This window comes from Pelodiscus sinensis, chromosome 8, assembly GCF_052426305.1.
Source record: "Pelodiscus sinensis isolate ZL-2025 chromosome 8, ASM5242630v1, whole genome shotgun sequence".
Lineage (NCBI taxonomy): Eukaryota > Metazoa > Chordata > Testudines > Trionychidae > Pelodiscus > Pelodiscus sinensis.
The window spans coordinates 32,952,804-32,975,546 of record NC_143059.1 but is presented as its reverse complement, the minus strand read 5'-3'; positions in this window follow the sequence as shown (position 1 = coordinate 32,975,546).

Genomic DNA, 22,743 nt, shown 5'->3' with positions numbered 1-22,743 from the left:
TGTAATGGTTAAGGTAATTAGCATCTTTGTTAAGGCCCATTTGTAAAGTGTCAAATTTAAGCATGAAAGAAAGTTCTGAAGTTTCCCTCTGTAATCTGGTATTAAAGTCTCTTTGAAGTAAGATGCATGTAGTAAGGTCATTAAGATTATGTCCAGGTAGGTCTTCACAAGCAAATGGTTTTTCCTTGTGAAGATGTCTGATTTGTGGGCATTAATTCTTGGCGAAGTGTCTGAGAAGTCTGTCCAATATACATAGCAGAAGGACATTGTTGACACTATCCTTAAATAGCTATTCCCTCTCTCACTCCACCTTCCATAAATAGCTATTCCCTCCCTCCGTTTCCCTCACGCCACCTTCTGTACTAAATCTGATCTGTCAGTTTAATAATGTGTTCACTTTTTTCATTGTATTCCTTTGGTATATATGGTCATGCCAATTCTCTTCCAAAATATGATCTGAGGAAGTGGGTCTGGCCCAAGAAAGCTCATCACCTATTAAACCATCTTGTTAATCCTTAAAGTGTTACATAGTTTTTCCTTTTGTTTATACATGAAGGCTGTGTCTAGAATGGCCAGTTTTTCCGGAAAATCAGCCGCTTTTCCAGAAAAACTTGCCAGCTGTCTACACTGGCTGCTTGAATTTCCGCAAAAGCACTTTCCTACTGTAAGAAATCAGTGCTTCTTGCGGAAATACTATACTGCTCCCGTTCAGGCAAAAGTCCTTTTGCGCAAAACTTTTGCGCAAAAGGGCCAGTGTAAACAGCTCAGATTTGTTTTCTGCAAAAAAGCCCCAATCGCGAAAATGGCGATCGGGGCTTTTTTGCGCAAAAGCGCATCTAGATTTGCGGAAAAGCATCCGTGCCAGTCTAGACACTCTTTTCCGAAAATGCTTTTAATGGAAAACTTTTCCATTAAAAGCATGTCCGGAAAATCATGCCAGTCTAGACACAGCTGAAGAGTAGAGAGCACTGGGCAGGGATGTTTGGGTCATCCCCCTGTGAGAGTTGTATGGGGGGTGGAGAGGGTGTGTGTGTGACTTCTCCCCATGCAAACCTTAAAGAAGGTAAATAAAAAGACTCCAGCTATGCAATATTTCTTTTAAACAGGGTTTCAGTCAACCTGATATGAATTTGAACATTTGTTGTGCATAGTTCTGATTCATTGCCATTCAACTCGCTTGACATTGAGTAATTTTACTACGTGCCTTGTATTCAGCATAAGGAAATATGCTCACCCTAATTTTTTGAGAACTATAAAATTTAATATAAAAGAATAGACCTGTTTGGACTTTTTTAAATCAATTTAATTTCCTGTTGTACTCTGATAAAATTGAAAGAATTTCTCATTAAATCTCTGAGGGTATGTCTACACTACAGAGTTTTGTCGGAAAAACAGCTGTTTTTCCAACAAAACCTGCGTTACATCCATACTGCAATCGTGTTCTTCCAAAAGAAAATGGAAAGAACAGAGGGGTTTTTCTGACAATGGTACTCCTATTTCTATGAGGAAGAATGCCTTTTCCAAAAGAGCTCTTCCTGAAAAAGGCATGTGTGGATGGGGAGGAGGGTTTTCTTTCGAAAGAGGAGGCCTCCAGGGAATAACATAGGTGCCCTAATGGACACTCTGTCCAAATTAATCAGGACTCTATAGTTCCTGTCTCCTGGCCCCTCTTAAAGCTTCAGGCACCCCCCCTGGACAAACCTTGTGGCAGGAAGCCAGCTTGAGAGCAGCACCTCACCACGTGGCTCTCCCTGCCACAGGCCTTGCCACTCATGGCCCAACCTCAAGCCCCCCACGACTCCCCTGACCCCCTCACAGGAAGTAGCCTCAGAGGTCCAGGACCCACCCATGGGGACCAAGAGGTGGGCACCCTCCTGGTCCAGAGCGGAGATCCTGTCCCTCCTTGGAGCTGTGGGGAAAGGACGATACCTTGCATGATCTCTGTTCCAAGCAGCGCAACACCAACATCTATGAACACGTGACCGAGTCCCTGGTGGAGCACGGACACCCACCCTGGACCTTGGAACAGGTCTGGAGTAAGGTCAAAGAACTCAGCCAGAGATATGTCCGGGCCAGAGAATGTAGCTCGTGCTCAGGGGCAGGCCTCCACACCTGCCTCTATTACCAGGAGCTGCACCAGATCCTGGGGGGTGGGGAAACATCTTCCCCACCCGTCGTGCTGGCCTCTGGCCTCCAGACCCACATTGTCACCCGGCCGGAGGTCATGGAGGAGGAGGAGCAGGATGTTCAGGGCCAGCTGGAGGAGGAGGAGATGACAGAGATCGTGACCCTATCCCTGGAGCCAGTGCCTGTGAGCCAGGATCTCTCTCAGTCCTCATCGGATGCTGGGGAGGGATCTTCAGGTGAGTGGTCTTAGTTTATCACATACAGGGCAGGGGAGGCTGATGCAGAGGGGCGAGTGTCACTCGGGCTGGACATTGTGCTGCGGTCCGCGTACATGGAACCACATGCAGCATTACTGTGCAGCACCTGGACACAGTATGCAACCCCTGAGCATGGGTGGGATCCAGCTGCCAAGCTCAGGGGAGGTCACACACATCCTGCCACAGAGGGTGGCCATCCCAGCACCTGCCATGGCTGGAAGCTGGCTAGCCATAAGGGCGTAGGCACGACTCCAGACACACCGAGGAGTGCCGCACACAGCACATGGGCAAGCTTGTCCGTGGAAGGCACTACCCACTCCTGCGGGCAACACTGTGAGCTGCAGGTGCATGTGAGGACACCAGGGAAGGCCAAGCTGCTCCTGACTCCTCTGACACCCATGAGGGGATCCCAGTGTGATGAGACACTTCCCTTGCCTGCTTTTCTGAGGGCTGGGGCGGGAGGTTGGAAAGCAGGCAGCATAGTCCCCTGGGCACCTTGGAGTCCCTGTGTGGCATGGCGCACTGTGCAAGCCACACATGGACTTGTTCCCAGGACATCCACCTCCTCTGCCCCGAGGACTGTTGGTTGCTGCTCACAGAGGACATCACAGCCTCAGGGACAGTATCTGCAGGGATGACTGACTGCCTCTCCCTCTTTGTGTTCTCCACAGCTGAACCAGCCAGGATTGAGGGGCAAGCCACACCAGCCAAGCCAGCCACCAGAGCCTGGGGGACCCGAAAGTGTGCCGGGGTCCAGGAAGATCTCATGCACCAGCATATCAGCGTCCTGCGTAATGCGCATGCCAGAGTCACTCAATTCTAGCTCTCATTTGAAAAGAGGGATTGTGTGTGGTTCTTTTGTAAATATGTATTGTGCTATGGTAAAGTACAAAGAAAGGTTAATATGAATCATTGCTTTTCACTTCATATTTGCATGCAACCTCTCAACAAAACACTCTAAGACCAGAGAGTCAAGGTGCATGTTTGAACCAAAGTAATGAAAACTCAGTGATTAAGGAAGATATTTCTTTAAGAGTGATATAATCAGAAACTCAGGTATCTACAAGTACCTAACCTTGAATTGAAATGCATGTCTCTTGATCAGAAAGCATTTGAGGTTATTTTTTGTCTTTGTCTTCAATTATAGAAAGTGGTGTTTGGGCTGAGTTTATTTGTTAGGATTTTATAGCAAGATTATTATTGTATATTATCATCTTGCTGTTTAAAAAGCAAAATGGAGACAAGGCACATGTAATGAGCGAACAGTCAAAAGCTAAATGTAGCTAGATGAGGTCAATACTATATCTCTTGACTACTGGCTCATCTCAACCAATAGTCCTTACAGCAAAACTAGAGCAAGTAAAACTAGAGCGCCTCATCTCCAGTATGTTTTGTACAGCAGGACTGTTACTACACATTAGCTATCCTATGGCTAAAATGCATTTTTTTTACCAATAAAGACAGCTTTAACTTTCGTTTAAGTCAGTTCTTAAGACTCTATAATGGATCTGGGTTAATGGCCATATATTATCAACATATTTTAGTACAACCTTATTCAGATGAAGCCTAACTTCCTGGAAACAAAACAGCTGAGGAGACGATACTGCCTTTATTTCACAGAAGATCTTTCATGCTTTTCTTGAGCATCATGGTTTTTGATGCTGTAAGTGAGCCAACACTTGACATAAATCATAATTCATTGATAAAAATTCTTTAGAATTTTTCCACATCCTAATCAGAACCACATGCTTTCCTGACAGAACAGAAACATGATTTATTTCTACAGCAAAAGATAAAGATACGAATTACATATTCTGCTATATGCAACAATAATGTATTTCCTTCTCCACCTTCAAGAAAATCTAGGAGTCTCTTAAATCAGGGGTTCTCAAACTTTGTGATACCGCTACCCCCTAAAATGCTAAATGAATTTGTGTGACCCCCCCCCCCCTCACTGCACCAAAGTTAAGAAAAAAAAAGAGGGGGTGGGAGCCAAAGTTGTTAAGCAAAAGTTGCACCACTTTGTCCAGTTTGGGACTGCACACTAACCGCCAATGCACCCACCCCTTCCCCTGAGCCATACCCCCCAGTCTCCCCATCCCAATGCACTCACCCCTGCCTCAGAACCAGGCCCCCCTAGCACTCCCCATCCCAGTGTACTCCCCCCAGCCTCAGATCCAGGCCTCCCTAGAACCCCCCCATCCCAGTTCACTCCCCCCCACCCCGAGGCAGGCATCCTCAGTGTCGGGAGCTCTGCTCCAATCAAATCTCCCCCCTCCCTTCCACAGAGCCAGGCACAGAGGAACGATCTTACTTTTAAAGTGGCTGCTCCTGCCACCCGGCCCAGCTGCCTCAGGTCGCAGCTTGTAGGGGAGACATCACGTAGCCAACTGCCGGTCTCTGCTGGTCACGTGGGCCAGAGCAGCACACGCTCCGCTCCCACCCAGCCCGGTGCCCCCCTAGGCTGGCACCTGGCAACTGCCCCCTCCTGCCCCCCCTTCACTAGACTCTGTGGCGTTCCTCACTCCCCCGCCCCACCAGATGCGGCAGGGGTCCAGGTGAAAACCAGACACCTGGCAACTGAGATGCCAGGGAGAGAGAAATTTTTGCATAAAAAAAACAGATCCAGCTGCGACCCCCCTGTAAGTTGGTCACGACCCCCCACCCCCGGGGGTTGCGACCCACAGTTTGAGAAACGCTGTGTTAAATAATGAAACAGTAATACAAAAAGCCATATAGTATGCGTAAAATACACTGAACATCTGGACAAAAGGAGAGACCGATGAACAATGCATGTGGAACTGCATTAACTATTTCAGCTGTCCAAAAATATACTAACATCTACTTCCAAAAGTATATTATCCCTGTTCTGTCACATTTACTCATATGGTAAACATATATATTTTAAATAACTCTTTACAAACTCAAGAATATCCATACAGGGACATCCTTAGGCATTCGCGTTCTGCATGGCTGCAGTGTAGGACACCTGAAAACTTGGGCACCAAATTTTTGGGTGTCTCTATGCAGCTGTGTGCTCTTCTATTCCCACAGCTGTTTCAGGACTTCTCCCTGCACCCCACCCCCATGTGCTCCTCTCAGCCTGCAGAGGGCTCCCTGCTGCCAGACTGAGGGCAGAAAGAGGTCCCTAGCCTCTGCATCTCCTCTCTGGCCCCAGGAAAGCCCTTGAGTCCTGGTAAGCTGATGAAAGTAAGGGAAGTGGTGCAGGGAGAGGAGGCAGGAGAGAAGCTCCAGATCCCAGCAGGAGCCACACAGGGGGGAGGAAAGCCCCAAGCCCCTGGCAAGAGCTGCACAGTGGGGAGGAAGACCCCAGACCCTTGTCCCCCAGGGGGAGTTGTGGGGGGCAGGGAAGCCCCAGATCCCTGGCAGGAGCGACACAGAGCGGTGAAGGGAAGCCCTAGTCCCCGATCTCCAACTGTCAGCCGATGGTCAGGGCAGGATGTGTTCCTATACCTGTCCCTTATGACCGGCTGAAGTTCTTTTAAATTGTGCTTGGTTCTGTTACAGCAGCTGAAGGAGTCAGGTTAAAACTTAAAGGCTGTATCTACACTGGCCCCTTCTTCGGAAGAGGCATGCTAATTTCTAACTTTGGAATAGGGAAATCCGTGGGGGATTTAAATATCCCCCGCGGGATTTAAATAAACATGGCCGCCGCTTTTTTTCCGGCTTGGGGAAAAGCCGGAAAAGAGCGTCCAGACTGGTGCGATCCTCCGGAATAAAGCCCTTTTCCGGAGGATCTCTTATTCCTACTTTCAGGGGGTTCTGTCTGGCTACACCAACAGGAGCCACTTTCAAGTAGGAATAAGAGATCCTCAGGAAAAGGGCTTTATTCCGGAGGATCGCGCCAGTCTGGACGCTCTTTTCCGGCTTTTCCCCAAGCCGGAAAAGCGGCGGCCATGTTTATTTAAAACCCGCGGGGGATATTTAAATCCCCCATGGATTTCCCTATTCTGACTTGCCTGCTTTGCATGGCTCTTCCGGAGAAGGGGCCAGTCTAGATGTAGCCAAACAGTTACAGGTTTAAAAAAGAAGCTTATAAATCATATGGTTACAATGGCTATTGCTCTATTTCTTAACTGTTAGCAAATATAGATTTTTAAAATGGTTACAAAGAAGATAAAGATAGAAAAATAGAAATAATGGTACCAAGTAACAGCTTAATCTTTAAAGAGCTCTAAGTCTATGTGTACACTTAAGACAGAGGCCCACATCCAGGTACAATTTTTACCCCCTTCTGTGCCTCTCGACTCCAGCGTGTCAGGCCAGGGCTGGTCCCTCAATTCCTAGGAAAGACGAAAATACGAGGTGGGCGTCCCCATGGAACCTTGGGAGGTCAAAACACCTAACCCGACCAGCAGGTAGAGGGTAGATTGACACTCAAAGTGAATGTGCTGCTGGACCCAACTTTATACCCATGGGGATCACGTATTTCTCTTTCTTATCTGTGATGCCAAATGGTGCTGGTCTGTCTTTTGTGAGACCAGTTCTTACAAGGGAGTTGTGAACTTAATTTACACTTGTAAGAGAGATAACTAAATTGGGAGTACTGGCATTCTTTTCTCAGTGGGGGATTCCTCTCCCAGGGACGGCTGTGTGTGTTTGTATCAACATGGGTGCCAACCGGGCAGTTCTTGCAGCCTCGAGCTCAGCTTATTGCCTTAATCATTCTCTCCTAATATCCATGTTTTCAGCTTACTCAGAGTCAGAGAAACTCGCATATCCTGATCTCGCATCAAAGCAGATCAAAGCTTAATGGCTATGCTGATTTTTTCTTATTGTTCCTTCTCTGCCCTGTATACAGGCATCTCAGAGGGCAAGCAAGATGGATGAGATGGGGGGGTTCTGTCTGGCTACACCAACAGGAGCCACACAAGGGGAAGAAGGGAAGCTCCAGACCCTTGGCCCGAGCCACAAGGATGGGGGAGAGAGTAGGGTTGCCAAGTGTCTTGTTTTGAACCGGACAGTCCAGTATTTGAGCTTTCTGTCCAGGAAACAAATTGAGAAAATACCGGACATATAAAATGTCCAGTATTTTCTAATTAGGTAAGTTGTATTATTATCATGAGTATCAGTACACAGTTGCATACTGCCTGGCTGGTAGAAATCCTCACACTGTGTGAGCGTGTGTACCAGCCAGCAGTACGCAACTACGCAGTGGGGGAAAAGGGGCAGAGCTAGGGCAGGATGGAATTCCCGGGGCCCGACTTGCATGTGCACCCCGCTGGGACCATGTGTGGGATGGGCAGCACCCTGGGATCTGCGTGTGCCCAGGCCAGCCACGCTCCCTACCAGCTGGTTTCTCCCCCCTCCCTTCCTCCTCCTCCTGGCCAGCCCGGATTCCCACCAGCCGGTTCCCCCCCTTCCCCAATCTGCCCCAGTCAGCCCCGCTCCCCCTGACTCCCTCCCGGCCCACCCCACTCTCCGCTGGCCAGCCCTGCTACCCCCAACCCCCTCCTGGCCAGCCCTGCTTCCCACTGGCCAGTTCCCCCTCTGCCCCCAATCTCCCCAGCCAGTCCTGCTGCCCCCAACCTCCTCCCGACCAGCCACACTCCCCTCCCGGCTGGTCCCCACCCCCTCCCGTTCAGAGCTCATGTGTGTCCAGTATTTTTTTGAAACCCATCTGGTAACCCTGAAAGAGAAAGAAGCTTCAGGGCCCCAGCAAGAGCTGCATGGAGGGAAGGGCTGGTGGGAGAAGCCCCAGGACCCTGGCAGGAGCTGCACGAGAAGGACTGGGGGAGAAAGCACCAGGTAGCCAGGCCGAGCCGTGCTGCGGGAAGAAGGAAGCACCTGGACTCCAGCAGATGCTGGGGAGAATCTCAGTCGCATAGAGGCCCATAATCTACAAGGAGGCCCCTGTATCCGTATATGTTTTTCGCATCGCTGGAAGATTCAGATTTCAGATGATTTTCAAATTGATTTCCCTTAACTAGGCTGAGGGTATCTACTCAGATACTTGAATTGTTCCCATTTATAGACACCTCAGAATAACCCTGCAAATGGAAGATGCAACATGGAACAAAAGTATCCTGAAAAATAAGCTGTAGTACTGTCTATTCCTGGAGTAAATATGGAGCAAAAAATAGCCACATTATAAGGAATAATGTGGTAAATCTATCACCCCACAGAACCAACAGTTGGCCCCAGGCTCACACAAGCTGCGCCTGCACAGACATGGTCCAACTGACACTTGAGCGGTGCTGCATCTGTGCCAGCTGGCGCCCAGCAAGTAGTCAGCTGCACTGTTGGACATGCTCTTCCAGCATGGACAGGGCTTCCACACACACCCAGCTGCCTTCACTGCCACAACTACCATCCCATGCACACATCAGAGTCCTGCAGCCCACCCTGGTGATTTAAAAGGGCTCCGGGGGCCTTTTCAAATTGCTCATGTGGGCCTCCAGGCAATTCTTCCCCTTTGTTTCTTCCCCACCCCTCTTTGGCAGGCCTGGCAATGTATGAAGCTACAGAGAGTAGCCATCCTCCTTGCCTTGTTCCTCCCAATTTCACACCTACTGTGGAGGCAACAATCCCAGCAGAAGGCTTCCTCTGGATCATTGTATCTAAGAAAAAGATGTCACGAAGCAACTCTAACCCATCTTTATTCACACAAGCCTAGACTAGGGATGTGAAGGACTAGTCAACAGGATAGTTGACTAGTCGCTGCCCCCCACCTTGGTGCCCCTGCCAGATAGAGGCAGCAAGGCGGGGGAGAAGAAAGCGGTACTTCAAAGTGGCAGTGCCGCACGGAGCCCACGGTCAGCTGCTCCATGCCATGCTGCCGCTTTGAATGCCGCGAGGAGCCCAGCGTCAGGCTCCTCGGAGGATTTCAAAGTGGCAGCACCGCGTGGTGCCCAAGATCAGCTGGGGATTCCCCTGCTGACCCTGGGCTCTGTGAGGCACTGCTGCTTTGAAATGCCACCTTGGAGCCCGGGGTCAGGAGGGGAGTCCTCAGGTGACCGCAAGCTTTGGCATTTTTGCCTTTGAAGTGTAGCAACAGCCCTAGGGGGCGCCCTATTGACTAATCGAATAGTCCATGCAAAAATGCATCAACTATTCGATTAGTCAGTTACCTGATACTTAACATCCTTAGCCTAGACTGGCGCAGCTGGAACTCAGAGTGAGAGAAAATGTCATGGCCCAGGGATTACAGAAATGAGATTTAGGAATTTGGATCCTAAAGGAACCTAGGGTATGTCTACACTACCCTCCTAATTCGAACTAGGAGGGTAATGTAGATATACCGCACTAGCAAATGAAGCCTGGGATTTGAATTTCCTGGGCTTCATTTGCATAAGCCGGGCGCCGCCATTTTTAAATCCCGGCTAGTTCGAACCCCGTGCCGCGCGGCTACACGCGGCACTGAGTAGCTAGTTCGGATTGGGCTTCTAATCCAAACTAGCTGTACTCCTCGTGGAAAGGATACCATACTCCAAGAGGCTCTGGGAGACAGACCCATAGTCTCCTATAGACAACCACCTAACCTCAAGATGATTCTTACCAACAACCACAGGACATACCACACTAATACCAACCCTGGTACCTTCCCTTGCAACAAACCCCGTTGCCAGCTTTGTCCACATATTCATTCTGCTGATACCATTATTGGACCTAACCAAGTGAGTTATAAGATCAAGAACACATTCCTGCGCATCCAGAAATATAATTTATGCTATCATGTGCCGAAAGTGTCCGTCTGCTATGTACATTGGACAAACATCTCAGACACTTCGGCAAAGGATTAATGCCCACAAAACAGATATCAGACAAGATCACAAAGAAAAAACAGTTTCTTGCCATTTTAACCAGAAAGGACACTCTCTAAATGACTTAACCACCTGCATTCTGCTACAAAGACCTTTTACATCTGCACTTGAAAGGGAATCCTCTGAACTGTCATTCATGTTAAAATTCGACACTCTCCAAGAAGGAATGAACAAACACTCAAACTATCTTACCCATTACCAAGATAGCTTCCCCAATTATCACCTCTAATACCATTAGCTCACAAACATCCCACTCTCCCCACCTCTAATATCATCAATTCACAGACACTTACCTTCCTTCCTCCCCCCCCCCCCCGCCGCATCCCCCTCCTGTTCTGAAATGTGATTTGTCCTTTTCATATATGTTCATTTTTTTTAATTGTATCCTTTGGTATATATGGTTGTGACTATTTTCTTCCACTATTTGATCTGAGGAAGTGGGTCTGGCCCACGAAAGCTCATCACCTTATAAACCATCTTGTTAGTCTTTAAAGTGCTACATAGTCCTGCATTTTGCTTCACCATAACAGAAAACATCCTCAATGATTTACATTTTACATATCATTTAGCTCATTATAAAGAGAGATTTACAAATAGCAACTTCAGTACATATTTTGGTGCCTGCTGAAGGCAGGAAGTTCTGGAAGCTATTCTGCTCCTAACTTTGACTTTGGAAGCAGATAGTGATTCACTTAGCCAAGTTGCACAAACTGAGTAACTATCCTGTGCAGTGGGATTTGTATGTGATACAATATCCTGCCTCGTAGATCTAGTGCTTTACAGGAAGAACACTAAGTACTTTGATATTGCTGTTAAGAGAATCCGATTTATTATAAAACTTCGTTAGAGAGAAAGATCAATATAGTATCAAGGGGCAAACACCATAATTTTGAAGTGAATAATTTCTCTGCATTTCCTATGCAAATATGCTATCTAGCCAGCATTAAAAGCAACAATGGAAAAGTATAAAGAAAGCAAACATTACAAGTTAGTCTATTGATTTCAGTGATTTTCTTAATCTAAGGAGCAGAAAGGATCTATCCAACAAAATGACAGGTTGGATGTTTTTACTGTAATATGGTAGAGTTTTATTCCTGTATGACTAAGTGAGGTATAACAAGTGTACTCAACAAAGAGACATACACTGAATATTTTAGTTCATTTTTTTCAACTACAGATAAGTCATAACGTGAAATGGGTGAATACAAGGCATGGTTAATATAAAGGTTATCATTTGTGAATACTGTGCTTATCCCAAAATCAGACAAAATCTTTATACTCCTGCATCATCTTGTATTCAAATATTGCCACTTGTTTTAGCATAAGACACCGTGTTTATAAAGGTTTAATTAGGACTATTTTTTCATTTTCCTCTCTCTAAAAAGCCAGACTTCCCTAAAATATGAATACAGAGGGGTAGAGCTTAAAGCTGAAGTTCAGAAGTTGTACCTTGATGCAGTAGGCTAAATAGTGGATGGATTTAATATTATATTGTTCCTTAAAATTAAGATGATCCTAGCAGCTGTACTGTATTGTGAATGGATGGGGGGATGACATAGGTGGTAGGAAGGCCATAGAGGAGGAAGCTGCAGTGATTAAGAAAAGAAATAATGATAAAAGCATAAAAGAGGATTTTGATTATATGGACAGAAAAGGTCAGATCTTAAAAAATTTATGGAGGAAGAAGCAGCAAAATTTGAACATAGTCTGCAAGCCAAGGAAGAGCAAGACATATACATATGCATAGTTCCTCCTTCCAGCTTCCTTTGTTCTACCCTTATGGCTCCTATCATCAAGGTATGGGAGCTGCTCACATATATTGAAGAATGTGTCCTCACAACTGCCCTTTGCAGTTTCATGGAAAGGTGGAATCTGTGGAGAGAGGGGGAGGAAGCCAAAAACAATCTACTTATGCCCAAAAAGATTAATTTGATTTGACATTGTAGTGAAAGCTAATTTTCCAGCACAATCAGTTTGTGTGCAGTAAAATCAAAGCTTGCACATCACTCAGGATGGAGCTGATGTGTTCTGCAAGGGGCACTGAAAGTCCAAAGGGTGAATTTGGTTTCTGCAACATATTTAAGAGTCTTCATTTTCAGTTCTTACTGGTTTTTTAATTTCCAGTTTTTAAAAAAGCTATTATTCAATTTTGACAGATTTTTACCCAAATTTTGGACCACTCAAGTACATGAAAATACTGATTACATTAGAAAAGCCAATACATTATAGTAGGCACCTGTGTTTGTTATAATAAATCAGTTTAAGTATAAATGCAAAGCTGTCTGTTAAAGTAAGCAGTATAGTGAAAGATGCACACATGCAAGCACATACATACATGTACGCACTGTTGATACACAGTTCGTTAAATAAACTACTACATCATTAAACTGCTTTCTCTTTCAGTACTCCTGCTTCTCTTTATTTGTTGCCTTTTTCTGTCCTTGTGTTTCCTAGCACTAACCCCAATATTTATCCAGAAACCCCTGCAGTTAATTTTTGCACTGATTTTTACCTGTTTATTAGGGTTTTTTTTGTAGTAAACGAACCAATACATTCCCAGGAAATTTAAAAAAAATGAAAATCACAAACAAAGGGCCTTTTACACAATGAAAAGAGCTGTATGCGTGCCCTCCCCAGAGCTTGTCTTAATTGAATGGAGAGAGGGTAAGTGGCACCACCATCCCTAGAGCTGGGCCCTTAAAGAAACAGGAGCCTGAATTTTTCCCCAAGCCTTAATTATTATTCTGCAACTATTAGCCCCACTCCCAGCACCTAGTTTTGCCTTCCCTAGATCTTCACCAACTTGAAAGCATCCCAGGAATTAATGAGACAGGCCACAGAGCAGGTATTGACTGCTGAGTCATTATTGCACACTTCAACATCTAGCCAGCAGAGCACTCCCTGCTTTCCAAGTCACAGAAAAGGGAAGACTCCTTGGAGGACAGGGGAGGCATGGCTGAGGACTGAATCAGAGATAACATAACATGGGAGCAGTCACACATGCCAGAGGCAAGCAGCCTGGGGGCTGGCTATAGAGAGAAGGAACCTGGGCCTGAAAGGCTGAGAGGTGGTCTGGGACGCAGCCTGATGCTGGAAGAAGGCAGTGATATCTTCGGCAAGCAGATACTCGAAAACAGCCTGCAAACAGGAGTGTTGCACAGACAGTTCTGAGTAAGACAGACAAAAGGATAGAATCCTGGACAGTGGATCTGCAGGGCAGTGCATGATTAGATCCAGAAAGGATTAAGCCTGGCTCTAGGCTGAAGGAGACCCATCTTCATACCCCTCTAGTGGAATATGCTGAGCAGCTGAGTTCCCAGGTTTATGGGAACCCATTGAGGCTGAAGCCTGAAGGCCCTAGGGCATAGAATGCCTTCATAAACTTATCTCCAAATTCATGGCACACACAGCATGCTAGCAGACATCAGAGAGGCTAAAGTGCTACACCACTCATGAAAACCTCCAGCTGTGGGCTCCATTAAAATATTTCTGAAGGTCATGTGCCACCAACATTGCATGCAACATTCTGACTCGAAGAGCAATTTACCTGTGAGGGACTTTTAAGTTTTAAGATTAAAATATGCAAAGAGAAATATCACTGTCAGAATTGTATCTAAGTGGCAAGACTGATACCTCATCTACATTTAGCATTAAGGAAACCCGGATTTTTTCCCACAGTTTATATCTGAAAAGAAGCACAAAAAAATGGTAGTGAAGAGTGTCTTGCCCATGATGGTGGAGGTGTTCTTGGGAATTGTAATCAAGTTTCTGTTGATAATACTAGGGTGGGAGTCACCAGATGGAAGTTACAAATTAGTTTATAAATTCTATTTCTTAGCATGCAAGCACAGCTCCATTTTTGAAGAAAGACTTAGTTATTTGTAATTCCATTTCTTTTGGGGGCACTGTGGCAAGCAGCAGGTGAGTTTATTCACTCCTAAAGCTCTCTAATGAGAGTGAATTATTGGGGTATAGTTGCTCCATGGAAAATGGATATTGGTTTTAGCATAGTTTCCAGAAGGAAAAGATTACCTTCATGATGTTTGTGCCCACCGCTGTTCAAAGAAAGATCTTTATAAGGTAAATAAAACAATTCATATTAAAAAAATACGGTGACTTAATGTTATCTGTTTCTCCTCCAACAGGAGATGAACCTATAAGGTCCCAAAATTATGATTTATTATTTTATTGTCACAATGCCTACAAACCATTCAGACAGCAACTGGGAGAGAGTATTAATGGGTGATACTGCAAGAAACCAGATGGTGGTCAGAGAGAGAGAAAGAATCTAACTGCCTGAATAGAGGGGTAGTGAGGAGGAAGTCCAGAGGAAAGAATAAGTCCTTGGATCCTTCCCTGACTATAGCAAGGCGGCAAGTAGCTGAGGAGGCATAAAGCAGTCCTGGGGTGGCAGAAGTTGGACTGATATGGGGAGAGTGTGCCCAGAAGAGAGACTACCAAAATGGCAAGGGGTATTATACAGAGCTAGAGCTGCTGTGCTGCACCTGACCACAGGGAGATGCTTCTGTACTGAGTGAACCCTTTCTCGGAGGATAACCTACAAGAAGCAGAGCACCCTTCCACACACATAGACCCACTTCCTTTAATTTCAAAGAGCCAAAGACAGGGAAACCTGCTGCTGGAGTCACAGCTGCAACAAACACAGCTGCAAGTGAAGTTATGTCAGCAGCGGTGGATGCAGCAACAAGACAGGCAGGGGCCGGGCAGCAATGAGAGCAACATTAAGCGGAACAGAAGCAGATGTGGTAGATGCTGTGCCTGCAGCTTCTTCTCTTGTGAACCAGAGCCAACAAGGATAGCAGTTAATCTTCCTGAACAGTAAAAACAAGTGCTTCCCACCCCAGTAATCCAACAGCTGAAGAGACCCCCTCTGTCTATTAGCAGCCTGTGGAGTATAGTATTCAATGGCATTGCAAGTAAAAAACAAGACACTTATTAAAGTTAAGGCTCTTCGTCCCAAGTCCTTGGAATTCTGCCAGTGGATTCAGGATTGGTCTTACTTATAGACTTGGGACTAATTTACTTTTTAAATGAGAACTTAGTATTTTTTTTCCTTTTCCAGCCTCAAGTGCCTGCCTCCTCCTTCTAGAGGTAGTAGCATGTGAATTTCTATCTGTCTTTGACTTAGCCTTGCAGATTATATCACATCTTAATGTGCCAAGCACAGTAGAAAGTATTCATATGTGCACACACAAGGGCATCTTTAAAAGGGCACCTCTAAAAGTACTATTCCTGAATGCACTCAGATTAATGCCCTACACCCCACTGTAACAATATTTCTACAAAAAAATGCATTTTGAGGTAACATTTGAAAACTAATTACTTGCTGGTCATTAATATCATGGCAAAATGTGTATTATATGTAAAGTGAATTTCCCCTCTATGATGTTGGTAGCACATTTTCAAACCCACTTAGTTCCAGTTAGGCAGGAGTGGTTAAAGAGGACCACTGGAACCACAAAAGAATATGTAGGGGGTGGGGGGGGAAGAAGGAAGGGAAATGTGTGGGGGGAAATCAATCAATTAGGCTACATCTACACTTTGAGTTTTGTCGGAAGAGGCCATGCAAATAAAGCGCAAATTAGCATTTTCTCACGCTTCATTTACGTAATCTCTTATCCGTTTTTGTGCAAAGGGTTTTTGCGCAAACACAAGCAGTGTGAACATTTCCTTTTTGTGCAAAAAATCTTTTTTGTGCAAGATCCTTATGCCTCAAAATGGAGGTACAATGATCTTGCGCTAAAGGGGATTTTTGTGCAAAAAGGAAACATCCACACTGCTTGTGTTTGCACAAAAACCCCTTGCACAAAAACGGATAAAAAGAGATTATGCAAATGAAGCATGAGAAAATGCTAATCTGCACTTCATTTGTATGGCCTCTTCCGGCAAAACTCATAATGTAGAAGTAGCCTTAGAGTGTTAATATTACATGAAGCTGATAGAGAAGGTGCAGATTGTTCTTAAGTACCTATTGTTCTGTTGGCTAAATCATTAGGATGTGGAAAGTAGTGTGTTAGACAGGTAATGTCTTTATTCATACCTTTGTGATGGGTCCCAAACTTGTAAATGAAGTTAAGTTCCAAGGCTTCCCTGTGTATTTGGCTTGTGAAATTGGCCTAAAACATCACAGTGACTTTGAAAAAAAATCCAAAGAGTGGGTACTTAAGAACAATTTGCACCTTCTCTATCAACTTCGTGTAACATTAACTCTCTAATTGATTGATTTTTTTCTCCTTTTTCCCTTCCATTTCCCTCTCCTGTTCCCCCCCTTTCTCCCAACACTCCCATAATCATAATCCATTCATCTGAAGAACTGGGTTGTGCCCATGAAAGCTCATGATACCAGCTGCATGTTTTGTTAGTCTTTAAGGTGCTGCTAGACTATTCATTGTTTTTTAAGGTTTTCCAGTTACAGACTAATTCAGCTATCCCTCTGAAGCAAAAAAAAATGTGTTTACCTCAAGTTACATATAAATAGTAAACAAGGGCCTTGAGACAGCAAGAGGAAGACAAGGAAAATTCACATTTTGGCAAACGACAACGTGAAACTTCTTTCACCACCAGACTCCTTGTCTCTGTCCTCACAGTAGGAATGGAAATGCCTTTCAAAGGGGAATGGACTACAAACGTGAGTGGCAAAAACTCTCCAAGGTTCCTCTCCCATTCCATCTCTTGCTCTCTCACCTTAGGCAGACAAAAGAAATAGCCTTTGAACTTTGGGAACATGTCTTGACCTGAGGATTTGGTCAGTAATTTCACTGGTAACGTGGTAAGGGATTTCTCCTTGAAGCAAATCTAAGTTTGTTAAGGGTTAGTACTAAGAAGAGTTTAAATTTTATTTCTCTTGTAACCAAATTTGACTTTAATGCCTTATACTAAATACTTCCTTAAAATCTCCTTATAGTTAGTTAAACTTGTTTTCTTTCTTTCATAAAAACTAATCCAATGTTGTGTTTAAACTGAATTTTTCAGGTAAAGCCATTTAAAGGAGCAAACTATTGAATATTGATCTCTCTGAGAAGCAAAGAACCTAAAATATCTGAACAGCTCTGAAAATGGCTAGGAATGTGTTGGAGGTCACCATGAAAGTGGTACCCTAGGCTGATAGAGGACAGAGTCTGAACTGCACTGACAGGCTACAGCTATAAACAGACTCAAGCTGGGACCTGAATGTTCTTTGGCTGCTTGTGAGGAGCCCAGATTGGAAATGACAACAGTAAAGCATTGTGAGGTACATGCAGTTGCAGGGTAGGTGATGACACAACCACTCACTGGTCCAGGATGTCATAAGGATATAGTGAATTAATCTTTTTTTTTTAATCACAAAGATGTTTTGGAAACTATGAGCATGTGCACTGTACACATTCAGCAGCATTCATGTGTCTGGCACTCTGCAGAGCGTCACTGTTCAGAGTTCACTGTATAATTTTCAGTTGTGCCAAAAGAGCACTGCCAGTCATTTTCAAGATCATGCTAATTACCTGAAAAGCAAAGAGCTTGATTCTAAAATTAAAAAACAGCTTGATGCAGACAGTGGAAAGGAAACCTTACTGTGAGGTTCAAGGCAATAATCTTAAAATAGTTTTATCACTTTGGGATCTTGTTTCCCACACACAAAGCTGCCGTGCTGCCATGCAGAAAGGCTGGTTCAAGAGTAAAAGCAGCACCAAAACACAGGAGAAAAGGAAAGCCTCCATTTGAAAGGGCACAGGGCATCTCTTTTCTCTTACATGCAGCACCAGGCATTTCCACTGAAATGTAAGAGTGAAGTACACACTAAAAATTACAGAGCGACATATATACCACACTTTGCTACTGCTACATTCTGTTTGGTTTTGCCACAATGGACATCCTAATAGCACCCACTTTAGTCCCTTTAGTTAAGCATCAGCCAAGCCATACAGGAAGAATTCTGGTTTTCAGCAATTTATAACTTCATAAATTAAATATTCAATTGTGGAAGAGACAAAAATCTTTTCCACTCCTGTTTATGCTGCTTGCAAGCTCCTTCTCCTCTTCTTACTTATTCAGTCCTTTGAACAACTCACCATTGTGTTTCTCTCTCCCCTTTTCCTTATCCCAGAAGCTATCATCTATCATGGCGTCTAACACTTTCCTAGCTACCTTCCTTTTTCACTTTGACATTGCCTCTCCATCGGCCTCTCAGTGTTGTCTTCAAGTCGTTACTGTCAAGTCCAAGTCAAGTCTCAAGTCACTATAGTTCAAGTCTCAGGTCGAGTCTTGAGTCCCTAAAGTCACTTTTGAGTCAAGTCCCAACTCGAGTCTCAAGTCTTAATTTAAAAAATGTCAAGTCACTTTTGTACAAAACATCAATATCAGCATTTTCTGACAAATTTTTCACCAAGTCGATTTAACAAAATTAGCAAGTCTCAAGTCAAGTCTCAAGTCACGAACAATGAACCCGAGTCAAGTCTCAAGTCGAGTCACCTAAGCAACTTAAGTCGGACTTGAGTTCAAGTCATGGGACTCGAGTAAACAACTCTGCTGTCTCTCCTCAAAATTTTCCACTTTCAACTTTGGTGACTTTAACATCTATGCTGATATTCCATTGGACCGACTAGACCTCCCACATCTCTGTTCATACCTCCTCATTTAACCTTCTGCTCCACATCTGCATTTAACAACTGCTCCACTCCCAACATGGCCACACAGAATGGATACAGCTTCCTTTCTGATCTCTCACCTGGTGAGTACACTCTGTGACGGGGTGAGGTCACAGAAGACCCCTTGAGGGTAACTCCCAGAGTGCTGACACAGCCACTGCCACTAACCTTCCCACTCTCTTGGGCTTCTCACCACCGCGGCCTGCTGGACCAGCTCCCTGGTCTCCCCCAATATAGGCTCTGAGCTGAGATCCCTGCCCCCCTGAGAAGCAGCACAGACACTGAACCTCTTCAGATCCAAGGAGAGTGCAGTTTTGGGCCCAGCTTACTTGGATAGCACTCCCCAAATGGCATAAAAAACCCCCAGTGAATTACCTGGGTAAGCTCCCTTTAACAACGAAAGGGAGAATGTACACACTGATTACTCCCCCAGGTAACAATTATTTACACTGGGTTTGATAGAAAATAAAAGTGATTTTATTAAGTACAGACAGTAGGATTTAAGTGGTAGTAAGTGAGAACAGGAAGAGCAAAGTAGATTACAAACCAAAAGAAACAAAAAAGCTTGGCTAATTCTACACTGAAATCTTTGCATTTCCCTGACCTGGGGCTGTGTGAAGGCCAGTTTGACCCCATTCAACTTAGAACAGCCATAGATCTGATCCAACTTGTAGCTGAGAGTCAACAATTATGCTGAGGGGACTGAGCATGACAAAGGAATCATAGACATTGATGGACTAGAGATTATGGAAAAACTCAATAACAGGGATAGGTAGGAAATGTCAAAGGAAATTAAGTGGTCTCCAGAAGGAGTATATGATGGACCAGCCCCTATGGTCATGAATATACATAACTCAAAGGTGCTTTGAGCAAACAATTGCCTGTAACCTATCAATCTTCATGTCATGATCCTGACATGTTCTGGTTCTGTTTGTCTTATTTTGATATGTGTGTGATTCTTGTGTGTAAAATTAGACATATGGAGTAGGGAATGCTTTATGATTTTTAAATGTGTGAATGAAAGTCATCAAGGGAGGCCTCAGCATCTGCACAGTCATATGCAAATAGACTTTTGTCCTTCAGGATTAGCAGTGATTGGTAATAAGGGAATTCTTTAAAAAGAATAGGAAGGTAGGTCTTTTGTCTGGGCTGCACTTGAAGGAAGGAGCTGAAGACCCCAAGGTGGGGAGACAGTCCTGGTTTGGAGGGTTAGCTGGAAAAAAGGTGAGTTTGGAAACTAATGTCAACATGAAAAAACCGACAACAGCCAAGTCACTAAAGTGTGTTCACACTTGCTCCCTTTGTCAACAGGTTGTGTCCATGTTGAGGGCATCATCAGTAACAGCATAAGCAATGCATTGTGGATACATATCCCACAGTGTTGGGTGACACTATCTGTTGCTTTGTGTTGTGGGAACATGACGGAGTGCAGCACATCTTGAGACAGTGCCAAATATCCTGCCAGGTACTCCAGAGATTTCCAGCTTCCTTTTGCACCAGTTTTTCAACTGCCATTCTTTGCTGTGTCCTACAGTAGGGGGGAGAACAAAGCTGTACTGCCACAGAATCTGTGGCAGAGGATTAACAAGTACCTCCAGGAAACTTTCCAGAACACCTCTCTGAAGGATTCCATTGTGATCTCAGCATTCAGCAACACCCTGCTTGACCGTATCTGAGAAGCCACACAGGCCAATGACTAGCTCAAAGAAACACAGCCACTTTTCTTTTCTCTACCCCCACCTCTGCACTCCACAAGCCACAACCATTTACCTTGCTTCTCATCTCCTGCTTCCTGCACCACAGAGAGCAAGCTGCTGAGACTGGCTATGTACATCAGGAGTGGAAAATAGCTACTAACTGCCTGCCCCACCCAGAAACCCTACTGGAAGAGCCACAACCTTGTCTAGCGCCCCCTCTTCATCAATTATTTCCTCCTCCAGGTTAGATCCTCTTCCTGCTGCCTCCTTGCCCATCAGAACATCCATTGGATTCTTGGCCGTGGAGGAGGGGTCACTATCAAGCACAGCATCTAGCTCCTTATTAGGTGAAGCACCAGAGCAATGGTTTGCCTCTCTCACCTTATAGTGCACCTGCCTCAGCTCCTTTATCTTTGCTCTGCACTGCAGCATGTCCCAATCATTGCCCTTTTCGCACAAGGATTGAGAAACTTACCTGTACGTGTCCCATTTCCTAGCCCAGGGTCACTTGGAGCTATGACTGAACAGACTCTTCTCCATATACTGAACAGATCCAAGAGCTCCACAGTAGTCCAGGCAGGAGAGCATTTGGTGCGATAGCCAGCCATGGACACCTGGGAAGACACTATAAGACCTCTCCACTCTAAGCCAGCAAGCAGAAAGTAGAATTTAAAATTCCCGGAGCTTGCAAGGAGGAGGGGCAGACAACTGTTCACCTGTCTGTAGGACAGTGGAGTCAAACCACTGACTAGAATGGCAGCCTGGGGATTGTGGGACAATTCCTAGAGGCCAATAAAAGCAAAAAATGCCTCATGGTGTCCAATCCACACGGGATGTTTGTCAGCAATAAAGGGAGTAGAAAAGAAAAAAAAAGTCTCATGGGGAGGAAGTCTTTTGTCATGACAAAAGTCCCATTACAGTGTGTATGCTCTCGCTGTTTTCTCGCCAAAAGCCAATTTTTGGCAACAAAACTTGATAGTGTAGACAAAGTCTTAGGCTACATCTCAGGGGTGATGCTCAGGGGGACACAAGGGGTCATGTGTCCTAAATGCTATGGGTGGGAGATGCTGGCCAGCAGCTGGCAGGAGGGTCAGCTGCCAACCCCTCCCCCCTCTTTCTGCCACACTCACCAGGAGTGGTGGGAGAAGTGGAGCAAGGCAGCCCAAGCTTACTGCTCTCCCAGCATGCCACTCTGAGGAAGGGAGCTGGATTGCCTCTGTGCTCCCCAGCAGGAAGCAGAGCAGCACAGCCAGGAGGAGCAAAGCTTCACTTCCTCTGCTACTGCTGGTGAGTACAGGGGAGCCAGAACCCTGCTGCTGGCACCAGGCCCTGGACCCACTAGTCCACCGGCTGGCTCAGTTGGAAGAAGAGGAGGGCAGGGGCAGAGCAAGGATGGTGAAGAGCAAGGGTGAGGAGAGGCAGAGCCTGGGATGTGGGGAGGGGTGTCCCAGCCCTTCCCCTAACTGGGAGGGGGACACCTGGCCAGTGGACCCCTGGGAGCCCCTCACCGGTTGCCTCTGCTACATGTGGAAATGCTGTCTCTGTGCTGCTGTGGCACTTCTGGTGAAGACACTAAGTCAATGGGAGAGAACTCTCCCTTCAGCTTCATTACTCCAGCCCCCCCGAGAGGCAGTAGCTATGTTGGCAGGAGGAGCTCTCCTGCTGCCATAGCACTGTTCCCACTGGTGCTTAGGTCAGTGTAACATCTGTCACTCAAGGTGTGGATGATCTACAGCCCTTATTAACACAAGTTACACTGAAGTAAGTCCTAGAGTAAGCAAGGTGTTAGGCACTTGAAAAAGCGACACCCTCTATCTGCGGCTAAGCAGCAGCAGCCCTCACCGACACTGCCTAGCATAGTGATGGTGCACCAAATGCAAAGCATTTGTAGTAGCCGCTCACACTAATGTGCCGGTTCGGTTACATTCCAAGATAAGCAGTCCTTTAAAATTGAATGTTCTACTTCAAAGAATTCTGTGGTTTTGAATTATTTTCCCCTTTTCCATTACACATGAGCTCTCTCTGTTCCTTACCTGCAGGTGATTTCATCTTCTGTGTTTTATAGGAAAAGTCAGTTTGTTAAAACTTTTGAACTTTTCAAAGTTTCTTCTTCTTCTTCTTCTTCTTCTTCTTCTTCTTCCTCTCTCTCTCTCTCTCTCTCTCTCTCTCCTTCTTTTTGAAACTGACCTAGTGGCTTTTCTCTGTTGCTTACAGTGCAAAAATCTCCAGGCTT